Source organism: Lolium perenne, chromosome 3, assembly GCF_019359855.2.
Source record: "Lolium perenne isolate Kyuss_39 chromosome 3, Kyuss_2.0, whole genome shotgun sequence".
NCBI classification, from domain to species: domain Eukaryota; kingdom Viridiplantae; phylum Streptophyta; class Magnoliopsida; order Poales; family Poaceae; genus Lolium; species Lolium perenne.
The window spans coordinates 30,747,193-30,766,878 of NC_067246.2; the positions used below are offsets into that span (position 1 = coordinate 30,747,193).

The 19,686-nt window shown below is 47.0% G+C and overlaps 1 long non-coding RNA gene across 13 annotated transcripts; it reads right to left on the reverse strand.

Moving 5' to 3' along the window:
- Positions 1-5,339: 5,339 nt before the first annotated feature.
- On the reverse strand, positions 5,340-19,600 carry LOC127340846 (uncharacterized). 13 transcript variants are annotated; one of them, XR_007874963.1, is made up of 14 exons: positions 12,753-13,218; positions 12,596-12,674; positions 12,070-12,192; positions 11,895-11,968; positions 11,718-11,805; positions 11,239-11,351; positions 10,741-10,936; positions 8,737-8,820; positions 7,789-7,847; positions 7,514-7,596; positions 7,062-7,133; positions 6,819-6,902; positions 6,110-6,396; positions 5,340-5,919 (listed from the first exon to the last, which is right to left on the reverse strand). It is a non-coding gene; the product is annotated as an uncharacterized lncRNA (long non-coding RNA). The 13 variants fall into 13 exon arrangements; XR_011754715.1 differs by adding an exon at positions 19,283-19,600 and having other exon boundaries at positions 6,819-7,596; positions 12,753-12,791; XR_007874960.1 differs by lacking the exon at positions 7,062-7,133.
- Between the last annotated feature and the right edge of the window lie 86 nt (positions 19,601-19,686).

The window sequence follows — 19,686 nt, forward strand, 5'->3', positions numbered from 1 at the left end:
GGGCAAGGGGATGAAGAAGTGAACTATTCGGCGCGGTTAAATAAAGGGGGATATAGGCTGGGTTTAATGCCACAGCAGTTTCCGAGGAGGTGGTGCCACAGAACTGTCAAGTCGTGCAGAGAAGTTGAGAAGGCAAGGCGTCATGATGAAGATTCTGCGACGGTTCTGCCCTGCCATGACATGACCCAACGAAGAAAGTAGAGTGGTTTTGGAATTACCATCGCCAAAACCAGGGGGGCATGTGTTATCACCAGATTTTAACCGGATCAAGAGGTGGGCCGCAATTTAAATGGGCTTGGAAGCTATACATGTAAAACGGGCATGAATCGGCCTCGTGCGAATATTTTGGGCTAGATTGCCCGTGTATCTGTAAACTAGTAGGATATGTGTCAGTTAGGAAATAAAAGATAGAGTTTAGCTCGTACACGGTTGGGATTATTCCCGAATTAGACAGTCTACGGACTATAAATATGTATCTAGGTTTATTTGAGAAGGAGGACGAACACGTTCACAACAAACCAATCTAGGCGCATCGCCACCCCTTGTTTCGAGGGTTTCTCCCGGGTAAGCGTCATGCTGCCTAGATCGCATCTTGCGATTTAGGCAGTACCTGTTTATTCGTTACCTGGTGTTGTTCGTGCTGAAGCGCTTTTGATGGCGAGCAACACCTTAATTGGATGTTTTAGGGTTGACGTAGATGCTTTCATGATATACTTGCTTAGCTATGCCACCCTTCAACGTCTAGCCACCATTACACCTATTTTAGGTGTAAGGGTGGCATCTTGCTTAGTCTTTTCTTGGTAGATCTAATCTGTTATAGTTGCTCCTTGATCTTCAAGGATTGGTTTGATATCTGCATAGTTAGGCCTTGCAAACGGGTTGGATGATCCGGTAGCGCGTAAGGTGTAGTTTTGCTGTTCCTAGAGGGATTGTTCCGGGGATCGACTTCATGTTGGTTTTTAGGCCTCTTTAGGACTGGTTCTTCTATTATTTTACGTGTCTGCTAGGCTCAATTACGTGTAGGAAGTTCCGGTTATGCGGTGAAAACCATAAACTGTCGTAGATTGATTCATCTTGATGTTGATTAGGCAGGATTCGCATATTATTGCAAATCTATTACGAACTATGGGACAATCGGCTCTTTGAGCCGATCCACAGAACAACTTAAGAGCCGATCGGGGCTCGTATTTAATGTTTATGTGTTTTTGCCATGCAGGAAGCTGATCGAAGCAATTCAACACCTCCCTGGCCAGGTATAGGTCAGGTGGCCAGCCCTTGCGTTTAGCTGGGACGTGTGCCAGAAGGCATTGCGGGCCGTCGCCCGAGGGACCAGGGCCAACCGCAGCCCTGGGAGCCTCCCGGCTCTACGGTGTTGATCGTCGCTAAGCTCGCCAGTGGGTTTTAGCAGGCAACACCAATTCCACTTACCAATAGCGCTTCACTCCCCGGCAACGGCGCCAGAAAATAGTTTTGATGACCCACAAGTATAGGGGGTGTATCGTAGTATTTTCGATAAATAAGAGTGTCGAACCCAACGAGGAGCAGAAGGTGTTGACAAGCAGTTTCGATGAAGGATTCACTGTAAATGCTCACAGACAAGTATTCAGGGGGTTTTGATATAGCAGATAAATAAAGTACGAGTAAGTAAAATGCGAGAGAAATAATTGCAGCGAGTGGCCCAATCCTTTTTAGCACAAAGGACAAGACGGTTTGTTTACTTATAATGACCAAACGTTCTTGAGGACACACGGGAATTTAGTCTAGTGCTTTCACTTCATATAGCTGATTAATCTTCATTGTTTTGATAAGTGTTGTGTGGGTGAACCTATGCTAATGCACCGCCCTTCCTAGGACTAATACATACTTGTGATTATACCCCTTGCAAGCATCCGCAACTACAAGAAAGTAATTAAGATAAATCTAACCACAGCCTTAAACTCTGAGATCCTGCTATCCCTCCTGCATCGATATACCAACGGGGGTTTAGGTTTCTGTCACTCCGGCAACCCCGCAATTGGCAAACGAGTACAAGATGTATTCCCCTAGGCCCATAAAGGTGAAGTATCATGTAGTCAACGTTCACATGACACCACTAGAAGGATAACACCACAACTTAAATATCATAACATTGAATATTACCCAACATAATTCACTACTAACATTTAGACTTCACCCATGTCCTCAAGAACTAAACGAACTACTCACAAGACATCATATGGAACATGATCAGAGGTGATATGATGATGAATAACAATCTGAACATAAACCTTGGTTCAATGGTTTCACTCAATAGCATCAATAACAAGTAGAAATCAATACCGGGAGAGTTTCCCCTATCAAACAATCAAGATCCAACCCTAATTGTTACAGCGGTGACGAGGTGCAGCAGTGGAGATGGCGGTGATGATGATGGAGATGATGGTGATGATGATCCCAATGATGTCCAGCTCGATGGCGGTGACGATGGCGTCGATTTCCCCTCCGGGAGGGAATTTCCCCGGCAGATTTCAGCCTGCCGGAGAGCTCTTTTCTCTCTGGTGTTTTCCGCCCCGCAGAGGCGGCTGTGACTCTTCGCGACTATCCCCTAGAGCTTAGGTTTTCGGGACGAAGAAATACACGAAGGAGAGGAGGCCAGAGGGGGCTGTGGGCCCCCTCCCCACAAGGCGGCGCGGCCAGGCTTGGGCCCGCGCCGGCCTATGGGGGGGCCATGGCGGCCCTCCTCGGCTCCTCCTTTGGGCTATCTTCGTCTTTTGGAAAAATAGGATTTTCAGTGTAATTTCCGTCAATTTTTGATCTTCCGAAATATTGCATTCTGACGGTGCTTTTTCCAGCAGAATCCTGACTCCGGTGCGCGATTCTCCAATAATCATGAAACATGCAAAATAGATTAAATAACATAAGTATCATCTCTAAATATGAAATATATCAATGAATAACAGTAAATTATGATATAAAATAGTGATGCAAAATAGACGTATCAGTATGGAGATACCGATGATCAAACCTCTGACAAGTAAAGTATCGCGTGACAAAGGGAATCGGTATCATATATAAATGGTTCAATCGATCATTGATTTATCGCTGAATGTGTGGGAGCCATTATGGATCTCCAGGTCCCGCTATTGGTTATTGGTCGGAGAGGAGTCTCGATCATGTCTGCATAGTTGACGAACCGTAGGGTGACGCGCTTAAGGTTCGATGTTGTATAGTAGCTTCGGAATATGAGATGGAGACCAAAGGTTGTTCGGAGTCTCGGATGGGATCCAGGACATCACGAGGAGGTCCGGAATGGTCCAGAGAATAAGATTCATATAAGGCAAGTTAATTTCTAGGATTTTGGAAAAGTTCGGGATTTTCCGGTGAAAGACCGGAAAGTTCTAGAAGGTTCCGGAAGGGACCCTAGTGGGCCCACGACCCTAGGAGGGGCCATATGGGCTGAGGGGGTGCTACCTTGCCCTAATGGGCCAGGCGCACCAAGCCCTCAAGGCCTAGGCCGGCCACCCTTAGGGTTTCCCCAAAACCCTAGGGCCTTGTTCGGTTAATCCCCTAGGCAGGTGGATTATGGTGCTTGGAGTGGATTGAGGGGTATTTTGACTTGCTAGGGATTTAAACCACCTGGATACACCTCAATCCCCCTCAAATCAGATGAAACCGAACGGGCCCTAGGGGGGATCAACTTGGGGGGGGGGGGGGGGGGGAGAATTCCCCTCCCCCAATTGGCCGCCAGCCCTAGATGGGTTTGGGGCGCAGGGGGGCCACCCCAACCGACCCTCCCCCCTACATAAAGAGAGGAGGGGTTGGGGGCGCAGCCCACCCTTACACCAAAGTCTGGCCGCCCCCCTCTCTTCCTCCACCATACATCTGCTCCGGCTTGGCGAAGCCCTGCAGTTTTTCTCCTCCACCACCACCACCACCACGCCGTCGTGCTGCTGGGATTCCGAGGAGAGCTACCACACCTCCCCTGCCCGTTGGAACGGGGAGATGACGGACTTCATCGACACTGTACGCACGATCGAGTATGGAAGTGCTGCCGGATTGCAGCACCGGACGATCGACTTCATCAACAACGAGATCTGATCTCGTAAGGCTTTGGATCTTCGAGGGTTACTCTCTCATACATCTCGTTGCTTCGATCTTCATAGATTAGATCCTGCTTCTTCCTAGATTGGATCTTGATTTTTTTTCATGTTCACGGTAGAATTTTTTTGTTTTACACGCAACGAACCCATCATATATCAAAATAATTACTCCTCCATAAAATATAGAAAAATTGAGACTATTTATTCGAACTGTTGTTGGTTGGTTAATTTATGTTAAAAAATGGTTTGTACGCCCTACAAAGCACTCATAATTTTTTGACTGACAATTATTTTCCTATAATTTACTTAGTGTTATGAGTATTTGTTTTGCAAATATAATTATACCAAGAAAATTGAGTACATTGATTTATAAAATAAGTCTATTGTAGGCTAGAGTGCATCAAAAGAAATTTATTTTTTGGTTGACTAATTATTTTCTATGATTTATTAAACATTCTATTAATCTCTGTACATTAATTAGAACATTGATATTAGGATTGAGCATAGCTAACATATCTATTAGACTAGTACAAATGCCCGTGCGTTGCTACGGGTACTTAAATTTTATTTCTCAATGCACGTATATAATTCACAACTCACTATGAAAATTTAAAAGGAATTCAAAACAAATCAAGGATATCATAACGTATTGCATCATAATAATACCAAGCACAATAACAAGACATCATTGTTGTGTATCTGGTTCCAAGTTTCAGATCTTCTTGTTACTCTTCCGCGGTAAGTCGCACATCGACATCTTGTTGTGCATCTGCGTGGTTCCAAGTTCTAGGTCTTCTTGTTACTCTTCCACAGTAAGTCCCACATATGTAATCTAGACCGTCATAACTGTCAACTCAACAACCTCTGCTATTGAATCTATAACACGTCTCACAAAACGTGGGTGTATAACTGAAGGAATACTTTTTTTGTGATTAGTCTAGCCTTCTATGTCAAACATACAAAAGAGGCTTACCAAATCTTCCAAATAATGGCTGGGGTAAAAAAAACTCTGTCGGCAGGCCAATAGTACGGATGCTATTTTTTTTAGGCAGATGTGTCCTCGTAAGAGTTGGAGAGTATTTATTATGAGGATGTAAGCAATAATTAAATTTACCTTTCATGCATAAATCTGACTGATGTTACTCTTTGCAATATTATAAGAAAGACATGTGAACTTGTGAAGAGTATCTTAGAATGCTCAAATACGCATCGTACATTGACTGCACTCATACAAAGCAAAATAACTCATACAGGATCATGTAAGTCCACTCATACTGTCATACAGACCAGAATAACTTATCACAGAAGGGCTCATGCCCATCTGGCATGTACATATGCAATTACATGGACGCAATAAACTCCTATCTCTGCTGATATTTAATTCAGAACTGCTAAGTGGACATAGAGTAATTAATTGATATCAGAAGAGTTCACTTATGAGACAAAGTACCGTATTGAGTTAGTAATTTCCAAGAACCAAATTAACATACGCTAGATGCTACCAACAGTAAGAAAATAACAGGCACGTGTCATGTATCCATTGCGTCCTTCCTGAAGTAGCCATAAAAAATTAGTTGATGGTTCCTTCTCTTCCCATCGAAAAAGATAGCTCCACACTTTCCCTAGTGGTGGTGAATCCACCAGAGTGCAGTGGAAGGAACAAAGCGAGGCACCATCAGCGTTGAAGGTGCTATAGACAAGTGATCGCACGATGGTCACTCGCATGGTCGTGCAGCACGACATTGGTTGCAAGGTCACAGTTGTCGTGTTGCTCTCCAAGAGCAGCATCTCACAGTGTGAAGTATTAAACATTCTTTAACCATAGCTGCATAATGCTTACCTACAAGGAAAAAACAACTAATTCTGAAATAAGTGCCAATAGAAATAGGTTTTGACATATGAATTCCCAGAAGTAGACCTTACTTAAATTTCATGCTATGTTGTTGCAATGAACTAAATGAAGAGAGAAAATTTCTAGCAGTAAATCTATCAAGCAACCTACTGCACATAACATGGAAGACAATTCTCACCAGATTTAGATGAAGTGGTCGCTCGAAGCCTCTGAATCAGCCAGTCAGGCACACCTCAAACCTGCACAAATCAGCATGCACTTCAAAACAAAATGTTGGATTTTGTCGGTACCAACTATCGGAGTGCTGGTGGGGGTGATGAAGACAGATTTGTTCCATGAGATCTGGTTGCTCATGAACAGTAAGTGATGGAAGAGAGGGGTGCAGAAGTAAAATTCAAGCCGGAAGCAGTGCCGGGAGAGGGAGATTTTGCGCGCCTCTAGGCGCCCACGGTCCGCAGAGAGATTCTGCACCAGTTTGATACATTATTAGTCAAACTTTAATAACATGAGAAACAGAAGAAATATATTTATTAAAAAACTGAGAATCACCAAACTACAAATTGCAGCAACATATTCACACAGGAGGATCAAGTTATCAGCATCTAATGGATTGGTCAAGTCACTGAATTGAGCAATTGCAATTCATTTTTGAGTAAAGCATAAGCACCACGTTTTTTCCCTTCATATATAACGAAAATAACACAGATGTAAATGGCGTAAATAGCATACAACCAAGACATGATCATACTGCTACTAATTCTAAGAATAGCTCCCGCATGTTTACCATCTCTCGGATGAGGTGCACGTGTCTTTTCCCAAATTTAGAACCTTGGACGAAATACGAAAGATACGGAGAAGCCTTATAATTCGAGCAAACAAATGATCACCTTCTCTGTCTCCTTCAGCGATCTCTATCGCTAGATCATGCTCGTCAACTACTTCGTCTGCCATAGTAACATGCTCTTCAATAACTGCAGGTATTACAAGCAAATATTACTTCGCCACTTTGATCAAGTTGGAAGAACATACTTGCTCTTTAAAAGAATTTTGCCCATAGTTCATTTCAGATTTGCATCTGTAAACATCCATGCTACTACTTTCAAGAAAACAACCTTATAACAATAGCTTACCCGAGAGTAGGGAAGGGTAATAAACAATTAACATCACACGAAACACTTGGATCACCCTCCAATTCTTCATACCTTAATTTTGTAAGAAAAGGCAAAACTTTCTAACATGTCCTTGTGGTGAATCTAGTAGATACTATTCCCGACCAATATATCAATGTAGACTGTCAAGCTGAACATACATCAAGGTAGACCGTCACACTCAATGCAATGTGCTACATGAAACAGTAAAAGTTCAACTAATTTAAGCATAATGTTCAGTACGCCACCCAGCCTCTCCTATATGCAGATCGATCTTAAGAGAAAAAAAAACTTCCACTGCTAAATGTCTCGCACACAAGAAATTACAGCCTCAAAACGGTAGTGGAGAAAATTACTTTATGGTTCCCACACATCTACCAGGCATGGTTTATGATGTGTTTACTCACCTATGTATATATAAAGAATGCACCTACCTGTTTAATAAATTGGAGCTAGATACCCAATCTGTGATGGAAGCTGCGCTCCACCCGCTGCAATGCACATGTGGCACCTGAACCTGCAAGATGTGTGGAAATCATCACATGGTTATATAGTCTTACAGAAGTACCGCAAAAGTTGCAGCATTCATCTCACATGATTAAGTTCCCTTTCATGCAGCCAAAAAGGAGATTATCATCCTATGTATAAGACCAAAAGTCCACTGAAATCTTGTACAGAGTAAGCAGTGCACCCGAATTATAGTACGCACCTGAATCAAATAAAGAAGTTGACATCGCTAAATTGTCCTTTTATGACAAATCTCCAACACTGTCTTATAAAGAGGCAAACCATCACACATATGTAGAGAGTATAGTGTTCTTGTGAGGTAAAATAAATATACAGTGGAATGTAGAGCTACGAACAGATTGTAAACTATGTATAATGGTTCGCCAACTGTTGAGGCAGCCCCATGATGTTGCAACATGAATCCAATACTGCATTTGTTCACTTGCCAAGGAACTGGATGTACCCATGTTTGATTAATTGTTCTCCTATCCTACAATCTTTCCTGGGAATCTTCAGAAATTGTTCTGCCAAAGTTTTGCTAATAAATTCAGTGAAGTACATCAATAGTCAGACATAAGTCTTTGCACGCACGCTAACATTGTCAACCAAATTTTAATTTCGTTTCTGTATATTATTTCCATGGATCTCAGAACCAATTTTAAAAAATGATGAATGACAACACAACACTACAGAGACGCATCTCAGGTCCTTTGCTTGTCGCATTATTTTAAATTTTCATCTAGCCTAAAAGCCATTCACAGGGACGATAAAACAACACTTCCCAACCTTGCAGTTTTGCCAAAACCGAGAAATACTACGGTATCATGAAACTGCAGTATTCCAAGCCCTAGCACTAAAATAATTCAGTTTTTGAACAAACAGGGCCCAGCCTATCAGGAAAAAAAATGCTCATCCACATACAGACTGAAGAGTAAATTAGGCCATATCTTGGGTAATAAAGCGAGTGGGCTATTCACAAAGAGCTTATATGTACTACTGATAGCAATAGCCATATATCATCAATAACAGTGCAATCTAGCCTTAGAACAATAGTACATCACTTGCACAACGGTACATCACCTTTGGGCCATTCCATTTTGACAACACAGTCTAAATAATCCCACACGATAACACATAGAAGAATGTTTACCTCATCTCTCATATCCTCGACGACACCTCTGTTATTTCCTAAATCCTCGCCCAGCCCTCCTAGTATAATTCTGAAAGCATCAAGCTACATAAAGAAACACCAAGTTAAGCGATCAATCTAAATATACGTCGAATCCATTCCATTTTCCACAAGAAAAATGTCAAAGCAAAATTTAAAAAAACCAGTGAGCATATAAGCAACAGAAAAATATAATCTAATAATGGTAGGTAGGAGCAGAAGATATGGTCGCTACGATCTTAGCATATAATACTTGTATTAGATAAGCCTGCATGCATTACTTTGTCTCATCATGGTATAAGGTAATATAGAATAGTTAAATGGTGCAACAATGGATGTACAACAACTGCATATTCATTTAAAAAATAAATACATAATACGACAAATTTGAGCCTCCACATGACAAGGGAACTGATATGCTCCCACATGTTTTGCTGGTAACTCCTTGCTCGAAACAAAGAAAACAGCGAGAACAAACTTCACCACAAGTAACTGGAATTAAACACAATGCAAAGGTGAGGAGTAGAAGATGTTATTACAGATGGCAAACAATCCATGTCATATACAGTAAGATAAAAGTAAAAGGTGTGTATCTGTGCTACATGATATTGTCCCCCATACTTTATCCAAGTAGCGCAAGATACTAAAAAAGGAATCCTCTAATGTCATTATTCCTGATGGAGATGGCTAGTGCGCCAGCGTATCTTCACCATTGCCTCTCCGAACAGTATGTTTAGTTTCACAAAAAGGTAAGGGCGAAATCATTTTGATAATAACATGCAAGTATTTAACTACCTTGATCTGCAAGTGCTTCAGAACTGTAGAGAAGGCAGTAATGTAAAGCTCAATTGCCGTCTAGTTTCTGCGGACAACATGCAGCAAAATCCATCTAATTTATAAATTTATGCAGAGTACCATCATGGTATGCTAATATGATAATGTGCCAGAAAACGAAATTATCTTTCACCCGATTTGTAGCTATATATTCAAAATCAGCACAAGAACTTGAAGTTTGGCATGTTAAAAAGGAGAGATTGAACCTCGGTGTGTCACAATCAATTTTGTCAATTCACACATTTTAAAACATGTGTACTCGTACAGATTGATGATTACAACTTCTTCCATCACGAAGCAAAATTTGAAATTAATCTAGCACAGATCAGGAACATCACGAGGACTAATCTGTTGGTCTCTGTTCCAAGAATCTGTCTCTCTGGTTCCATTGTTCAGGACTTACCTCTAGACTGCCAGGTGATGAATCAAAGGAGGCCGCCGGCAGCGAAGTCCTGCTTGAGAAGGAGGGGGCAGGCTGAGGTGAATACCGTGGGGGCGAGCTTCCATCGCCTCGGGATACCGCGCGCCCTGCATCTCACAGCACCGCGGAGAACCTCGTGTGTGGGCGTGGAGCTCGTGGTCGGTCTCGACCTGGGAATGGAGGAGGAAGGGGCACGGAGTCGCTGCGCGGTGCCGGATGGAGGGCTGACGGCGGTAGCGAGAGGACCACCCTGCGGCGGTGTGCGGGCATCCCTGGAGGTAGCGCCTCCCGGCGCGTGGTTCCCCAAGCGGTAGAAGGGATCTGGGGGCGGGTGGCACGGTGGCAGAGCGCGTGGGTAGGTGCTCGCCGGCGGCCGGGCGCGCGGGGAGGGGCTCGCTGGAGGCGGCGCACGCGGTTGGGGTCAAAAGTGGGTCAAGGTCGCGGTTGGTGGTGAGGGGACTTTTAGGGCTGAGGAGAAATAAAGGAACCGGCGCTGTGAATCTGTGTGTATTTTGTGTTTTTGGTGGGAGGGTAAAAATGTCTTATTGAAAATATGTAGGACGAAACTTTGATCGGAGGAAACAGAACCAATTCGTCCTTTTTATATAGTTGAGATACATATGCCAACTATAGTAAATGCAAAATTTAGAAGGATGTGGTATGGCACTAATCATTGATCAAAAGAAGAAAAGAATAGAAGTTCTGTAGGTATTGTTTTTATGGACCAATACCTCTATGGCTTCTGATGCCTGATCCTTCGACGACGCCACTTCCTTAGTGGATTCGGTTATAGCTGCTCGTATCCTTCAACAGTTGCAAGAAGTGGTGATGATAGTACATGATCTCGTTAGTGACAGGGTAAGATGCAGTCTCAAGAAGGCAGCTGTAGTGAGCACACTTGAACTCTTGAAGCAGGTCCAAGGTCTTCTGCAAAGGAATCGTAATTATTAGACATCCTTTCGCATCTTCAAAAGAAGCAAAAAATAAATGCATATGTAGTCTGTTGCGTCGAAAGATTAATCTGAAAACTGTCCAGTTCATCAAGGACTAAAATGATGTACAAAAGCCATGCATACACATCTATCGCTACTTCAATCTTTTATTCAAAAGTTGAGAGGTGAACAAGGAAAGAAGTTGCCCTGCTATATATTTACTCGACTGCTTCAATATGGAAAAGTATTGTTGCTATATATGTACTCGACTTCTTCAACAAGGAAATCATTTTTTACCTTCTGCAATGGATACAGCGTCCTCCTACAGGCAGCAAACCTCTCCTGAGTTCCACAGAAGATAACTTATTTGTGACATTGGACCGTAGAGCATAAGAAAAACGACTTGTGAGCTGCAATATGTGACAAATATGTGAGCTGCAATATGAAATATTAAATCTATAGCAAGGACAACCTATGAGGAGAAAATAGGAGGAAAATATGTCTAGTCCTTCCCATGCCAGTACTACCATACATACAGACCCGGAATAGTAAATTATGCGAATAATCTCAAAATAAGTCAATGCTTCCACTGATTTTGCGACTTTTCACTAATTTAGTAATTTTGAGTAGTGTAGGGTGAATCATGTATATCAAATCTTCTAAGGATGAGGAAATTACAACAATGCAAGTCTGCACTTTTGTTTGACCGAAAGGAAGAAGAAGCTTATATCTCAGAAACATTGTGAAACATGAAGAAGGTAAGATAGAAGTCGTACCTCCACAATGACATGTCAATGAAAGCCTTCGCCTCAGCAGAAGTGGGAAAATGACCAGATGCCAACCTCTACCAACAATCTGAAAAAGCTAAATCTCGAGGTAGAAGCCTACATTATCAGCCAAAGCATCCATCTTTCTTGGTGAAAACAAAATAAAGTTGAACCCAATCGTAATACCTGATAACATGCTTCCATTGGCTGTTTGCTTCCATGCTTCCATGCTTCAAGGGCTATGATATATCTCCATGCAACTGGACAGGATGTTACTTTGTAAATTAAGCAAGACAGCTCATAGCCATGTGAGCGCAAGAACCAACAGAAGGAAAACAAATCTCTAATCTCCATAGATAACCTCCAAGGGGCAGCTGACGAGCGGACGGCTGCCGTCTTCTTAGGAGATACCTTGTGCCCGGGACACGTTCGAGCCCACAGCTGCGAACGATGCCCCTCCTAGGTGTCTCATGACATATTTTCACTGGCCATGAGAACACGAATTAATTTCCAATCGATGAGACGAACAAAAGTAAGCAATAAAAAGGATGCATGCTAATATGGTCATTGAGACGAAGTGGTTCTGGTTGACACTAAATCAAGTATTTCAAATTTAAGAGTATATTTGGAGACAGAGATTTGACATGTACATCATGCTATTTGTCTCACTTGATATTTGACCTTCACTGTTTATAATTTTGAAAAATATATACATATCGCTCATCAAAGATTTTACAAAATATTAAATGCACGATAGTGAGAACATCTTATAAGCATTCAATTATAATACTCCTATAAATATTATTCCGTTACCGACTTGTCTCACTATTACATATAAAGTATTAATGAAGAAACCTTCGGAAAGCAAAGAAACTGGGAACGCTTACCAGGTCCGCGCACTGAGAGCACAGGGAAGGAACCACACCATGATTTCTCATCTCCATCTTGTGTGCATCAGCGACATCACTGCATCATCATGCATCGCACATAGGGTATCACATTGAGCAGAAAAATGATGGAGAGGTGCAGGAGTGCAATACATACATCAATATCCTGATTCCTTATCTGCAGTTTCAGACCCACCTGCAATACCATGTCCAACTCCATGTATTGGCACACCGACAAGCGACAAGCACACACAGATTCAGAAGTTCAGATTCGTCGAAACCCAAAAAAGCCAAGCAGTGTTTTCCGCTATGCTGCTTGTAGAGCGCCATAGAGTCTTGCACAACACACACCAGTGACTGGCCGTGGCCTCCGCCGGCGCAGCAGAGGACGACACACCACCAGCACAAATAGTCTTCAGTCCGCGCGGCGACCTGGGTGTTGCGCTTTTGACTGGATCTGACGTTAGCTGTCGCTGTGGTGGTACTGTTGGTAGGTTGAGATGCCATGGGCGTGGCCTGGGAAGGTCGACGCGCCGGCCGAGCTCGTCTAGCTCCAGTTCTGGGCCACACGGGGGGTGGAGACTTGGACGGCAACCTAGTAGTCTAGTACAGCTCCCCAAGAGGTGAGCAATTTCTTTTTTTTGACCTGGACTACGGCGGGCTTGCGCCAGCCTGAACGATTATATTAAACTACTCCAGAAAGGAGCATAACCAGGGAACATTACAACAGTTTTTAGAGGGCAGAGGGGAGTAGAGTAGGAGGGAGTAGTTCAGGGGGGGTCATAGCTATTACACCAAAAATTAAGAGCGTCGGCGGAGGAGGGAGTGTTACAACGATAGGCCCAAAGCCTAACATCCTCAATGCAGCGACGGGAGGCGAGGGAGAGGTCTTCCACAATTCCATTAAAGGCAAGCGCGTTCCGCCTCTTCCAAATGGTCCAAGCGATGGCGGTGTTGATCGTGGCTTCCTCGTAGGAGTGGTCTCGAGCCAACCAAATGTCTGTGAAGTGGGCGACCCCGCGGGAGCCGAAGTTGTTGTGGAAGAAATGCCAGACTTCCTGAGCGCGGGGGCATAGAAGCAGGAGGTGATCAATATCTTCGTCTTCAGGGCAGGAGAGGCAGGTTGCGGAGGTGGAGAGGTGATGCCGGAACCGTCTCGCATTGGTTTGGAGGCGCCAACGTCTAGCAAGCCAGCAGAAAACCTTGCACTTTAGGGGGGCAGCGCTCCTCCAGATCCCCACGGCCAGCTCGTCGGGCCAGATGCAGAAAGAATTGACATAGAAACTTTTGTTTGAAAGCTTTTTGTTATTGAGGCGGCTATCACGAAAGTCCGGGTTATCACGGAGCTCCAAGGAGCTAAACTCGGAGGTAAGCACACGGAGCTCGGTCACGGCAGCGGTCGAAAGGCGCGGCCCAAGGTTCAGGGGGAGGCCGGAGCGAAGGATGGAAGCGACATTGGCATGGGGGCGGATGGAGTGGGAGAAGAGGCATGGGAAGCGGATGTAAAAAGGGGTGGATCCGAGCCAAAGGTCAAGCCAGAAGGCAGTGGAGTTACCGTTTCCAACAACGACCTTGGAAATGGAGCGAAAGGTGTCGAGTCCGGCCAAAATGTCCTTCCAAACAGGAGTATCAAGATAGTGATGATCGCCAAGATCCCTGGACGCCCCCCAACCGTACATCCGGCGGAACCAGCATGCCCAAGGGGCGGTGGAATCAGAGTGGAGTTTTGTAAGGAATTTGGCGAGAAGCGCCGAGTTTTGGGCGGGGATAGAGAGAATGCCTAGACCCCCAAGAGCTTTTGGGGTACAGACGTCTGGCCAGGCGACTTTGCACTGCCCGCCATTGCAAGTTTCATTGCCAGTCCACAGAAACGCCCGACGTCGTTTGTCAATGGCTTCAATGACGCCGACCGGAAGGAGGCCGGCGCCCATAGCGTGGGAGATCATGGAGGTGAGAACGGAGTTGACAAGAATCAAGCGCCCACCAATGGGGAGGAAGCGACCTCTCCACCCGGAGAGGCGTTTGTCGCTCTTGGAGATGATGGGGGCAAAATCGGCGAAGCGAAGTTTATGGGTTGAGAGGGGAAGGCCAAGATAGGTCTGGGGGAAGGAGGAGACGACGCACCCAAAGGAGGTAGCCATGGCAAGGGAGATAGCCGGGTCAGTCTTGATGGGGACAAACGTGCTTTTATGGAAGTTAATAGTGAGACCCGTGGCCGCGGAGAAGGCGTCGAGGACCCTTTTCAGGTTGACGACATGCTCGGGAATGGCCCTGATGATGATGAGGGTATCATCAGCATACTGGAGGATGGGACAGGGGAGATCATCGACAAGAGGGTGAAGGAGGAGTCCCTCCCTGGAGGCTTGGAGGAGCATTTGCTGAAGGACATCTACAATGATGTCGAAGAGGAAAGGGGACAGGGGGTCTCCCTGGCGGAGCCCTCGACGACATTGAATCCACCGTCCGGGAACTCCGTTAAGGAGGACGGCTGTGTGGCTAGAGAGATTGAGATTTTTAATCCAGGTGCACCAAAGGTCAGGAAACCCCTTGGCCGAAAGGATCCCGTCGAGGGCGTCCCCAACCAATAGAGTCAAAGGCCTTGCGGAAATCAAGTTTGAAAACTGCCGCGGGAGCCGATCTGCGGTGGCAGGCTTGGACAATGTCCGCAGCATACACAAAATTTTCGGCAATGGCCCTCCCAGAGATGAAGCCGGTCTGGTCGGGGTGGACAAGATAGGGGATCAGGTCGCGGAGGCGAAGGGTTAGGCATTTAGAGTGGATCTTGAGGCAACAATTTTGAAGGGAGATAGGGCGGAAACTGTCCGCCTTGTTGGCACCCTCTTTTTTCGGGAGGAGAACAATGTAGGATTTGTTGATTGGGCGAAGATCGGAGTTGAGGGAGTGGAAATCGGCCAGAGATTCAAGGAGGTTGTCTTTCACGAGGTTCCAGTTCCGCTTGAAGAAAGCAGGACCAAAACCATCCGGACCTGGGCTGGAGTTGTCATTCATGGAGAAGAGAGCGGCTTTTATCTCATCAATGGTGAAAGGGCGAACCAACGAGGCAGCCTGGGAGGAGGTAAGGGAGGTAGAGCGAACAAGGGATGAGAGATCAAGGTTGTCAGAAGAGAGAACCGGAGTCCCCAGAAGGTCACGGAAGAAGCCATGGAGAATGTTAGCTTTGCCTAGGTGAGAAAAGATGGGGTTTCCATCGTCAGCCTCCAGAGACTTAATCTGGTTTTTTCCCGAGGCGCCGGAGGCGCAAAGGTGGAAGTAACGAGAGTTTTCATCACCCAGAGTGCAATGTTTAATTTTTGCGCGCTGTCGCCAGTAGTTCGCCTTATCAGCATTTTTTTTACTAAGGTGAATTTTTGCAACAGCGCGAAGGCGAGATTCCAGGGGGGAGAGGTTACGAACTTCTTCCAACCGGTCCAGGAAGGAGATAACAGAGCGACAATTAACCAGGTAGATGGAGGGGAGGCGCCGATCCTTGGCCCAAGCCCTAGCAGCAGACCTAATCCGTTTAAGCTTAAGGCACAGACGCCCAACGGAAGGGAGGTGCAAGTGCGAGGCGCCCACACTGTTCCAGTTTGCGGAAACAATGTGGGGGAAATCTGAGTGGGAGAGCCAAGAGTTTTCCATCCTGAAGATAGAGCTGCGGGGGGCTTTTGAGGAAGCGACAAGGTGAAGAGGGACATGGTCGGAAGTGGGCGGGAGGAGGAGGTGAGCGTCGAGTCCGGGAGGGCGAGGCTCCATTCAGGTTGACAAGCACCCGGTCTAGACGAGCCAAAATGGGGGATTTTGCTGATTTGACCAGGTAAATTGCCGGTCAAGAAGCGGTATATCGATAAGGCCGAGGTTGTTGATGAAATCATTGAAGGAAGCGGCTTGAAGAGTTGAAGTTATCGTTGGACTTATCACGCGGAGCACGAACTAAGTTGAAATCGCCCATAAGAGCAATAGGGCCGGTAAGGGAGGCAAAAATCAGCTCGAGGGAGTTTAGAAAGTCGGTTTTTTGGGCGTGAACGCAAGGGCCATACACATTGATGATGGAGAAGCAAAGATTGTCGGAGCGCAGAGAGAAAGTGGTCGTGACGGAGAAGTCATCAATGGAATGGTAAGCAAGATCGAACAAACTTTCATCCCAAGCGGTAAGGATGCCTCCAGAGGAGCCAACTGAAGGTTTAAAAACAAAGGATCTAAGGGAAGGCGGAAGAAAAGAGGAAGCTAGGAAAGTGGAAATCTTTGGAGAGCTTAGATTCTTGAAGGCAAAGAATGGAAGGAAGAAAGGATTCAACAGCAGCTCGGACATCGATTCTTTTTTGCCGTTGGCCTAGCCCGCGAATATTCCAGCAAGCAAACAGCAGTTTAATTAACATGATTCAAGCAGGAGCGACGTAAGCTGAAGCGGCTAGAAAGCCCCTTGTTGAAAGGAAAAAAGACAGCATAAGCCAAAGAGTACGAAGGGCTCTTAACAGGAATGGGAACAAGGTTTACATAACAGCCAAAAAAAGGAGCACACGCGTCCATGCGCAAACGAGTGGAGAACCAAAAGTTTGCTCCAGGCAAGTCAAGCCCAGAGGCACGGTTACGAGACTCCAGCTCGGACTCACTAAGGTAGAGCCAACAATAGCGAAATAAGGTAAGACGAAACAGCAGGCCGACAGCGAACCGCGAGAAAGCGAGCTAATCATGGAGATCGAAGAGCCAACGGTGGTGCAGGGCGCCGAGCTCCGAGGCGGAAATGTCACAAGCATCGGCAAGAGCCGTCACATCTCCATCACTCAAGGTTTCCCCGTCCTCAACAGCAACCGCAAGGAGGTCATCGGCGAGGAGCTCGCCACGGCGTCGAGGAGGCTGAGTGGGCGGAGGTGCGCCTTCATTGAGAGCTTTTTTGCGCAGGATCGCCCTGTCCACAATGGACACGAACAAGGCGTCTTTGGCAAACCTTGAACTGCGGCGAGGTTCGGAAGGATCGAAGGCTGTCGCCTCAGGCTGACCGGTAACCTGCAAGGTAGGATCCAGGGGCGCATCCGGGGTAGGCGCTTGAGGCGCAAGGAGAGTGGCCGGGTCCGCCGGCGACACCGGTGCACCGCCCAAGAGGAGGCGCTCCGCCACGACAAGAGGGGCAGCATTGTTGTCACTGGGCTGCCCCTCGCGTGCCAGGATGTTGACCGAGAGCAGCGGGCAGCGAAGCGGGCCGACCGTGGCGATGGAGTCCACCAGGCCGACCGAGGCGGTAGCAAAGTTTGCCACCATAAGACCTTTGCAGCCGGGATCGGAGGATGCCCGACGCAAAGGCAAACGGAAGGTCGCTGCAGTGTCGTTGTCGCCGGAGACGAAGACGTCGAAGAAGCCGAGGTGAAGTTTAATCTCCACTTTTTTGGGTTTGGAGAGGATAGGCTGCCCAGACACGAGCGGTAGAGGAGGAGCATTAGCAAGAGCCCTGGAGATGATAGAAGCAGCTGGGGCAGCGCTATGAGGTTGACCGTGGGGAACCGGGGGAGCAGGAACACCCAACACTTGCATCATCTCAGCATATCCTGTCCCGCCCTCGAGCTCAATATCCACTTCGTCCTCCTCCGAAGAGTAGGCCTCTGGGATGGGGTCAAAGTCAGGGCCAGAGGAGGGGTCGGAACCAGGGGCAAGATCATCAAAGTCTATGATGGTGATTTCACTGTAGGAGCCAGAGCTGCAATGATTTTTGACGCAGAGATGCCTGGGAATGTCAGTGATGGTTTCAGCTTTTACAGTAACAAGAACAGCCGAGAAGTCGACGCCGGTGAGGCAAATCGGATCAATGGAGTGAGGGTTGGCATAGGGGCCAGAGGCGTGGGTGATAAGATGTCGCTGCCAATGTTCAGTAGGGAATTTAGCGATGGAGAGAGCCGCCATGGTTTCATGCTCGAAGAGGAAACGGTTGTCTGTCTCGTCGTGTCGTTGGAAAAAGACAGAGGTCTCCTGACCAAGGAAGGGACCATTATGGACGGCGTTCTCCCGGTCTTGAGGAGAGGAGAAAACCGCCAACCTGGCCCCAATCGAAGAAGGGAAAAGGGACACACGATCAGGCCCCGTGGCGAGGTCGGCAGCCTGAAGGACAAGCGGATCAGGGTTGAGGAGAGCTGGGTGGACGAAGGCAAAGGCTAAGTTGTCGAAATGACGGAGGTTAACAAAAGGCATGTAGACATCAAGATGATCCGGCCTCTCAGGTTCGTGCAGGTCCTCCTCATCAGAACCAAAACTAGGGTCGGACACCGGAGCGGAGAGGAAAGCTGCAGCATCTGAGATAGGAAGGAAGTGCTCCTCGTCCTCGGAGGCAGAGAGGTGAGCACCAGGGGCAACAGGAGGCAGGGGGGGCTCGTCCTCACTCGAGCCAGAGCCGAAGACAAGTTCTTCCGGGTCTTCCTCCTCTTCATCGCTGACAGCAACGGGCACCGCAGCATCAAGGTGAGCAATTTCAGTTCAGGCGTGCCTTCAGTTCATCCCTTCCAATCTGTAGTCTGAGCATGACACGCGGGCCGTCGAATTCGGAGGTCCACCTCACCTATCCGGTGGTGCACGAGGGAACGTGGTGGCGGCAGCAGCCTGTCCGGTGGAGCGCGGGGGGACGCGGCTGCCGCGGCGGCTTCCTAGTCAGGCGGAGCGCCGGGGACTAAACAGGTCGAGAAGAAGATAGGATGGTGTTCGTACCTGGTGGTGCTCCCCTCGCCTCGCTCTTCCCAGTCGCCTCCTCCTCGCCGGCCGTCGCACGCAGCGCGACCTCCTCTCTCTCTAACCCGACTCCCGCACCTGCACGTGCTCAGGCGCTGCTAGCTCCGCCTTCTCAACACATCGCCGCGCTCTGCTCTGTCCTGGCGTCCGGAGTGGGGTCTTGTCGGTAGGGTAGGGTTGGGGTGGGATGGGCCGGAGGCGAGGACGAGGGCGAGGGCGGCGGCGACGGAACCCTATCTCCGTGCAAGAGGAAGATGAATTTGTTCGTGGCTTCGTGCTGTGGAGGCAGAAGAAAATGGGCCAGTTCGCCAGGCCCATACGTGCGGATAACGAAGAGCGACGGGCCCAGTTAAGCGACGACGAAGGGGGTGACCAAAACGTTT